The sequence below is a fragment of the Oxyura jamaicensis genome, chromosome 3 (genome assembly GCF_011077185.1).
Source record: "Oxyura jamaicensis isolate SHBP4307 breed ruddy duck chromosome 3, BPBGC_Ojam_1.0, whole genome shotgun sequence".
In the NCBI taxonomy this organism is placed as follows: Eukaryota; Metazoa; Chordata; class Aves; order Anseriformes; family Anatidae; genus Oxyura; species Oxyura jamaicensis.
Window position 1 is genome coordinate 107,649,181 of NC_048895.1, and position 9,138 is coordinate 107,658,318.

The 9,138-nt window shown below is 37.4% G+C and overlaps 1 long non-coding RNA gene across 1 annotated transcript in view; it reads left to right on the top strand.

Moving 5' to 3' along the window:
• Positions 1 to 5,834, top strand: part of LOC118164687 — a 125,635-nt gene extending 119,801 nt beyond the window's left edge. The window contains exons 3-4 of the long non-coding RNA XR_004749608.1: positions 2,275 to 2,387; positions 5,701 to 5,834. This is a non-coding gene — a long non-coding RNA (uncharacterized LOC118164687). The remainder of the gene's footprint in view (positions 1 to 2,274; positions 2,388 to 5,700) is intronic.
• Positions 5,835 to 9,138: the final 3,304 nt, after the last annotated feature.

Sequence of the window (9,138 nt, forward strand, 5' to 3'; positions counted from 1 at the left end):
CGAGACGCTGGAGTGCAGCCCCTCAGAGAGGGATCTGGGGGTCATAGTTGATAGCAAGTTGAATATGAGCCAGCACTGTTCCCTGGCAGCCAGGAAGGCCAACCGTATCCTGGGGTGCATCAAGCACGGCATCGCTAGTAGGGCAAGTGAAGTGATCATCCCGCTCTACTCTGCGCTGGTGTGGCCTCACCTTGGGTACTGTGTGCAGTTCTGGGAACCACAGTACAAAAAGGTCATTCAGATGTTGGAGAGTGTCCAGAGAAGGGCGACAAAGATGGTGAAGGGCCTGGAGGGGATGACATATGAAGAGCAGCTGAGGTCACTGGGCCTGTTCAGCCTAGAGAAGAGGAGGCTGAGGGGGGACCTCATCGCGGTCTACAACTTCCCTGCGAGGAGGAGTGGAGAGGCGGGTGACCTATAAACACCAGTGATAAGACCCACGGGAATGGGGTGAAGCTGAGGCAGGGGACGTTCAGACTAGATATCAAGAGGAGACTTTTCCCTGAGAGGGTGGTTGCGCACTGGAACAGGCTCCCCAGTGAAGTAGTCACTGCACCAAGCCTGTATGAATTTAAGAAACGTTTGGACTGTGCACTTAGTCACATGGTCTAAACTTTTGGGTAGACCTGTGCAGTGCAAGGAGTTGGACTTGATGATCCTTTTGGGTCCCTTCCAACTCGGAATATTCTATGATTCTATGATTCTATGGTTCTACATGAGCATGGAAGAGAGTGTCAAACCCTCAGAATAACCACACAAACTGCAAAAAAAGCACCTAGTGCTCCAGGCAGAAATTTATGAATCAAATATAGCAAGTTTTGAGAACATAAGTAATCTATGAGCATTTTAATACTATTTGCAAATATAATGAAGAAAGTATATCATTTGACTTTGTATGATTCTTCCTAAGAATCAGCTAGCTTGTGTGCCTCCTGTACAGCTGCTTTTTTTAACGAACATATGAGGTGGAAAGTGCTCTTTATGTGTAAGATATACTGTCAAACATGCTCCAAACCACAAATGTCAGATCTTGAACCAGATATGCATCTCTAATTCCCCAAAGGATTATTAGTGGGGGAGGGATTGGACAACAGTGGGTCAGGAGATCTGTCTTGGCCCAGCATGCAAATAAATTCGAGTCATAAAGTTTGGATCCAAATTTCCCTGAAATTAATTGGAGTTTGGATCAAATGTTCCATCTCTAATTATGACTCATATTAATAACATTGTGGAGTGTGATTTTTTTTTCCAAAGTGCTCAGCATTGCTCTTACTCTGATCCCATTGAATTCTACAGTAAAATTCTTATTTTTTCTGTGGGGAAAAAAGTCCACATTGAGAATTCATGATAATCTCCTCTCCTTCCTGCCTTCCTCTCTCCCTCCTTGTTTCCCTGCACCACCTCTCCCCCCACCCAAGTCAATGTGTTTAGCTCATTGTCCATAAAAATTTCAAGCCAGTGAAAATACCATCTGTTAAAAATTCCAGTTTTGTGTTTTTGATAAAAGAGAAAGCAGTTTGAGAATTGCGCAGTTTCGGTGATGTTATGCTAGCTGAAAGATGTAATGTTTGCATGTTGTCCTACATGCATAGGACATGCATGTTGTCCTACATGCATGTCCTACATGTCCTACCTATATAATACTAGGTATGATCAGATGCCTCAAAGTATTCAAACTGTTTTTCCAATAAATCTCATGAAATTACTAATTGGATTGGTTAAAAATAAAAAATAAAAATTCTTAAAAATTGCTCTTGACTGAAAACTGGGGAGAGGGACTTACTGACACTTTTTTTTTGTTGTTTTTTCATAGAAAAGGACCCACATAATTTTGTTGTTGTTGTTGTTGAAAAGAAAAGCAGAATAATTAGGCAAAGTTTTTTCATGTTTCACTTTTCAGTGGAAAAGTCATGACAGGGATGGGCGGTTGTTCCTATTACTGTTGTGTTTAGGGAAACTTTTTTTTTTTTTTTTTTTTTTTTTTTAATGGGAAATATCCAATATATCCAACCAGCTCAAGTTAAAAGTGCTGCCAGGAAATTTCATATACTCTAAACCGATTAAATATGTTTATTTCTACATCTACATGAGTGTGAAGGTGTCTGTACACCTGTACACCTTCACCAAAAAAAAACAAATGATTTTTTTTTTAAAAAAAGTCCTGGTGGTTCTGAGCATGAAAAGAAATAATGTTGCTAAAGGCCTCATTTATGTTTCATAGGCATGTTGGCAGTGATTTTGAAGACAAGTATGTTGTGCTTTAACTGTTCCCAGGAGACCTCAGCTGATGTTCTCAGTGGCTTATATGGTATCATGGCGGAGGAAGGAACAAGCAGAACATGTAAGAAAATGGGATTTCTACAGTCTTCTTACATTCCTCTGATGCAGTGTGTGTATATGACTATAGTTATATATATCTGTATTTGTGTGTGTGCATGAAAGGGTTGTTGTTTAAAAGATGGCAAAGGAGGGGTGACCTTATCCTCCACCTCTGGGGTCTGTCTAGCAAATGTCTGAGGAAGAATGTGTAAGGACCCCATGTGTGCATGGGGTTTAATGGAATCCCTTTACACCCCCTTATCCTCCATCCTATCAATGGGAAAGCTACACATGAGCTGAGATAAACTCTTCGAGGCAAAATTTACGATGACATTTAAAATCAGTAAAGCTTGCTGTAGCCCTAAATGTTGAAGTATAAATGCACACTTCATATAATCTGATCTCAAGCACCCACCGAATTGGAGGTTAAAAGTATTGTATACATTGCTACCAGTTACCACATCAACATTTCAGATATGTGCATGTGATTAAAGTGCAGATGACTTGGAGCTTGCTGATGCTATAACTTAAAAAGCAATTGGGCTGTGTGCTGGCTAGGACAACAATGTGGGCATTATAACAATCTCACTTGAACTGCTATTAAGACATCGCCAGAGCACTGTTGTACCTCTAAAATGTAATTCCCAGTAGACAATAATCCTAGACCCCTAGACTGTGAATCATGGGCAGTAAATGACTGACAGGCAGGTTAACAATGGGCTCTGTGGGCAGTCTGACATTGTACAGGTGCGCATCATCACAGTAAAGTAATTAACAGGTACTTAAAAGAATGTACATTTAAGCTCAAAAAAACTGTTAAGAGACTTCCTAAGTGGACTGCTATTTTTTTTATTATATTTTTATTTTTTCTGTAAACCCCACTTGAATTTTATGACCACGTAAAAGGATTGCAGAGCACAAAATCCAATCTAAAAGCAGATCTGCAATCATTAGCTCTCCTATCAGCATGAGGCTGCTCCACCAACAGTACCATATTATAACCCTGTGATATGCTCTTGACTAAGGATTTAAAGTGATTCAACAGTTCGTTCTGATTCCTATAAAGAAAGAGAAAAAAAAAATATATATATATATATAATTTTATCTAAAAAAGCTAAGAAAAATATTTTTTCTTAGGAAAATGCATTTTGTTGGTATTTATAGGAATATGTGTTTATGTATAAATGCAAATATGCAAATATACATGTGTGTGCATATATATTCACACACATATGCAAGTCAGGAACTCCACCTGATATATATTTGCATGCTTTTTTTTTGGGGGGGGAGAGGAGGGTAAGGGGAACACTGGATTTATTTGAGCAGTGAACAAGACCCAGTATGAAAGGAGACTCAAGAACTGAGGGTTGCAGGAGAAACTGCAATTTTATGTGCTGAAATAACGAGTAGTAATGGGAGCAGCTAGATTTCCCTCTGCATTTCCTCCTCCATTTCTTCCCTCTCCCCTCTAGTAAATCCACGTCTGGCATATATAGCAGATAAAGAGTTTTAAATGTACAAGTTTATCCAAGGTTCTTTATAGGAGTAACAGAATCATCTGGTTAATAAATGCTTGATTAAATCCTCTGCCTACAAAACTCTGGCTAAAGACTTTCCAGGAATTAAAGGATTATTCCCAAAGCATTGGTTTTTTGCCTGCTTGGGTTGGCTAGTGCAGGTTAACAGCAGTTTTCCTGGTAGATAGGTTTGGACCTGGTGGGAAAGTTTTGGTGATCGAACTGGTAGCAAACCAGAAAGTCTTCATTAAAAACATGCTTCTCCATAAAACAACATTTGCATAATCATTTTAATATGTGGAAAAACAAAACAAGCTACAATGACATCGTGCTGTGGCTGGTTATAGGTCTTCATATTTTTGAGCAGTAAGGTGGGTTCATTTACCTGAAACAGTGCAGGTCCCTGGGTTTGGAGGTTTATACTTTCACCCACAGCTCATGTATATGCTGGTAAATGTGATGAGGGCCCTGCTTTGCCCCTTGTACTTAAGGTGATACCTTTTGATTCAACACAGTGACATGCCCACAAAGGTCTTTCCACTGTTCACAGAATCACAGAATGGCTGAGGTGGGAAGGGACCTCAGGAGCTCATCTGATCCAGCCCCTTCTCAGCTAGCATCCCCCAGAACAGGGTGCCCAGGACTATGCTTAGATGGCCTTTGAGGATCTCCAAGGAGGAGATTCCACAACCTCTCTGGGCAATGTGTGCCAGTGCTCCATCACCCGCACAGCACAGAAGTGCTACCTGATGTTCAGAGACAATCTCTTGTGTTCCAGTTTGTGCCCATTGCCTCTTGTCCTGGAACAGGGCACCACTGAAAAGTATTTGGCTCTGTCATCTTGGCACCCTTCCTTCAGGTATTTGTAGACATTGATAAAATCTCCTCCTGAGTCTTCTCTTGTCCAGGCCGAGGAGTCCCAGCTCTCCCAGCCTCTCCTCAGGGAAGAGGTACTCCAGTCCATTCATCATCTTTATGGGCCTACATAGAACCCTTTCCAATACGTCCATGTCCCTCTTATACTGGTAAGCCCAGAAGTGAACACAGATTTAGAGGTGTAGTCTCTGCTTCCTTCTCATGGGTCTGTGGCTTTTCATGGTCTCTGCCCCACTGACACTGAGAATACCTTTCCATACAGCAAAACCACACTGGTTCTCTTGCATCTGAGTATCCAAAGAGTATTCATTGAGTATCCAAAGAGTATTTATCAAGTATCCAAAGAGAAGGATACTTGAACTCTTCCCCCTTTGTGACACAAAAGCACACTTGAAATACATACGCAGCAGGGGCTTCTTTCTGCATTGCCACAACCTCACAGTGCTCCTGCTTTGATTTTTGGCATGGTAAAAATGCTTCTATGGAAAGTGTTTCAAACACTCTGGACTACTTCTTTTGCTGCTGTGGGAGTTAAACCCTGAGGAAATCTGGCACATTTATTGGACATTTTTTTGCATTAATACATTTACTTCAAAACAGTATTAACATGAGCATATGTTTGTTTTATAAAGTCTTAATATCATCCAAAAGAAAATGCTTTGGAACCATAACACAGATACATGTCACTGGAGTACTTTCCAAGCTCTCCATGCACATTTCATGCTAAGCCTATGTATTCTACATGAGACTTTATTTTTGCCATCCATCTTGTACTATCTGATCTTTTCCCAACTGAGATTTTGACTTAATTTAATGTCATCTAACTCAGGAAATTTTTCGCTGAAGACAGAGTATTCCCTCTGCATATAAAAAAGCTAAACACTAATTTACAGTATTACATCCTCCTTAAGGGACTGAAAAATATTAGTAAAGCATTAAAATGTATTGCAAGATTTATTCAAAGTAGATACACTTATTTATATTACAGGTTCAGATCTCCATCTGGAGTGGATTTCACTTCACCTACCTAAAGCTACCTAGAAGCTAAATATCTAAAGTAAACCTGCATTCCTTTCAGAGTCAGAGGAAAGATATTGTCTCTTACACTTTTTAGGATCCCATCTGAACATAAGTATCAAAGATAGATGTGTTTGTCATTCTGTAGAGAAGCCTGATTCCCCATAATATAACAGAAGCCTACATAATTAGTTTATACTACTTGAACACTTTAGGCACCTAAAATCATGTCAAAAGAATTTCACCTTAAATATAAAGAGCTCCACTAAGGAGATTAATATAGCTGCTGTATATCAGCTAAGCATAGGATTCTAAGAAAGGTATTTCTTACTTCTTAACACATGTATGTGAACAAACGTTTTTACTTCTTGATCCTTGTATGTGAATAAACAGTTTTACTGACTGATGACTAATCTTAAGAAATACACAGAAATGCAATGTATGCTATAATATGTTATTATTATATAGTCTACACAACCTTTTGTTATCTTTTCCATAAATGAAAATATTTCTGAATTGTCAGCATGCCTAACTGGTCCAAACTGAGCCTCATGGTTTGATGAGTGCAGGGCTTAGATTCTTATTTTTTTTTTTTTGCTAATCAGGTAATTGATATTATTTGAAATGCTCTTTGAAGAGAAAAGGCATAGGGAAGGGGAAAGAAAGGCATGGGGAAGGGAAAGGGAAATGGAAAGGGAAAGGGAAAGGGAAAGGGAAAAGGAAAAGGAAAAAAGAAAATAGAAAAAGAAAAAAAAGTAAAAGAAAAAGATAAAGAAAAAGAAAAAGAAAAAGAAAAAGAAAAAGAAAAAGAAAAAGAAAAAGAAAAAGAGAAAAAGAAAGAAAAAGAAAAGAAAAAAAAAAGAAAAAAAAGAGAAAAAAAAGTAAAAGAAAAACTAAGGATGATACTAGTCACCACTAGTTTATTTGGAAGCAAAAAAATGCTCAAAAAGATGAAATCTGATCAAAATAAATAAATACTTGCAAACTTCAGGTTATCACTTTCAGTCAAAAATGTTTCTAATGTGAGTAAAGGACAAAGACCAAAGGCTTTAGAAGTTGCTGTTCTTAAAAATAAATAAATAAAAAATCATGATTTATTTGATTTTTTTCCAACTTGAATGTCATGAACCAGACATACATAATTATATTATTTGTCTTATGCAAGCGAACAAGAATAAATTAAAACTGGACATGTTGCAACAGGGCTGTTGACATTATATACAAAGTCTGCTTATTGTCATAAGATACTCTTAACCTTTAAGCCAAAATCTTTCAAAACTATTAGTGTTAAATCTAGCAGCTGTTGTCAAATTTTTCCCTTTCTCTGCTTTATGCATTGTGCTTTATTTGAAATGTTTGTTATATTTGTGTATATAATTTTCTGCAAGCTGTCCCTTGAAAGCTCAAGGGATTAAATGAGTAGGTTGAGCCAGTTCAAAGGAACAAAAGTTAACAAATTAAAAGAAAACTTTCTAAAATGAATGTGTAAACCATTAAAATATTTAGCTGTATTTGCATTGGATAGTTTCCCCTATATAAAACAATATGGATTGTTTAAATAAATGGGGTTAAGGGAAACTTATTTCTACTGTAAAGTTTATTAAAGCTTTAGGAATGATGGCCTTGGTCTTTCAAATGCTTACGTGTTTAATTTAGGCATGGAATAATCTCATCCTGGCAGTGCTAGCTAATCCTCACAGCTTTGTCTTCTAGCAAGACAAAGACAAAGAAGACATGCAAAGTGGAAAACAAGGTAAAGGCATCTCCCACTGGGATGACGTGGTGAGATGAAGCAAGGGCTTCATCAACCAAGATGGAGCATCCCTTCTCTCTATGATATATTGGTTTAAATCTCACTGGCATGTCTAACAGCTGCTTTTTGTTCACATTGAGTTTATAAAACAATCAGAGCCCCTTTCTGAAAGGGACAGCTGACACTATTGGTGCTTCACCCAGAGGAAGCCACATGCAAGACAATAGTTAGCATTAGCTTTATCACACAAAGGGGGTATGATTTTCTAAACTCAGGGTTGGGATTCAGTTACACTGACACAGATTTGTTTGTGAGAAGAATTCAAAGAGGAAGAAAAGCTACAACAACAAAAAGTGTTCAGAAGGGACAGGTAAACCAAAGGGAGTCCCAGAGACAGCGATAAGATTGTGTGCTCTCTGGTCACAGACCTGGCTGAAGGATCCCCAGAAAGGGGAGGAAAAGAAATGAAACAAAGTCAAATCCTATCTTATTAAGTTTTCCTGAGCTAAAGGTAGAGTGTTATATCTTATTTGCAAACAAGTGTGACACATCTAAGAAATATCTATCTCAAACTGTTTTAAGAATTAAAAATTGTTCCAGAGTGCCAAATTTTTCTTTGCCAAACTCCAGATCCAGGTTAGAAAAAATGGGACTTTCCAAGGCACTTAGCAGAATTACTCAGTAAAATCAGATGGAACTTTGTACCTATTGCCTTTCCAGGTTGCTTTGAGATTTCTAGCCAAATTAAATGACATTATCTCTGAATCTTATTTATTTTTAGGTAGAATTATAACTTGAAGTCCAAATAGCTTTCAAATTTACATAAGGTTTGAAGTGAGTATCTCAGACTAGTCTTTACAATTGCTTGGACAAATTTAAAAATACATTTCCAGAATTCAATCAATGTCTAGAATACTTTATCCCTAATGGCTTTTTTTTTTTTTTTTTTTTTTTGTCTCCCAGGAAGGAAATAAATAAATAAATAAATAAATAGGATGAAAAAATGAGTGCATTATTTCCTATGCAAGTCTGATAAATATTGTCACTTGATCTAATCAATCTAATCTGCTGACTACATGACATTTAATATAAGGTTGTTTTGCAACCATTCCTCTTCATTGTTCTTGCTTATTTAGCTTATCATTTCTCATATAACTGTTAGAGTATTAAAATCTCTTACCTTGTGTCTTGTTTCAAAAACAATTTTGAGTTTACTCATAGTTATTCAAGATTTTCATTTTTTTTCCAGCAGTTGTAACTGCTGACATACAATTACCTGGGGAGCCAAGCAGATGATTGTTTATTTTATTCATAAACCTGAATTCACGTTAAAATGGTCTAAAACACACAAAAATGCTACAGGTCTGAACAATTTAAATGAATATTAAAACATTCAATTTAAAATATCTCACTGTTAAGTAGCTAAAACTTTTGGAAAGTGATATGAAAAAAAAAATAATAATAAAAATAAGTAAAGACCAATAATTGCTAAGTCTCACAGGCTGGCACTCAGTGCCCTGGGTGAATTTTCACCTAGCTTATGCTATCTGAAAGCCAAGCATGAACCCAGGGTGGTTCTCTAGACTCCACCTTTAATCAAACGTAAAAATTAAACAACTCCAGAAGATTGATTTCCTTCTTTCTTTTCTTTCTTTC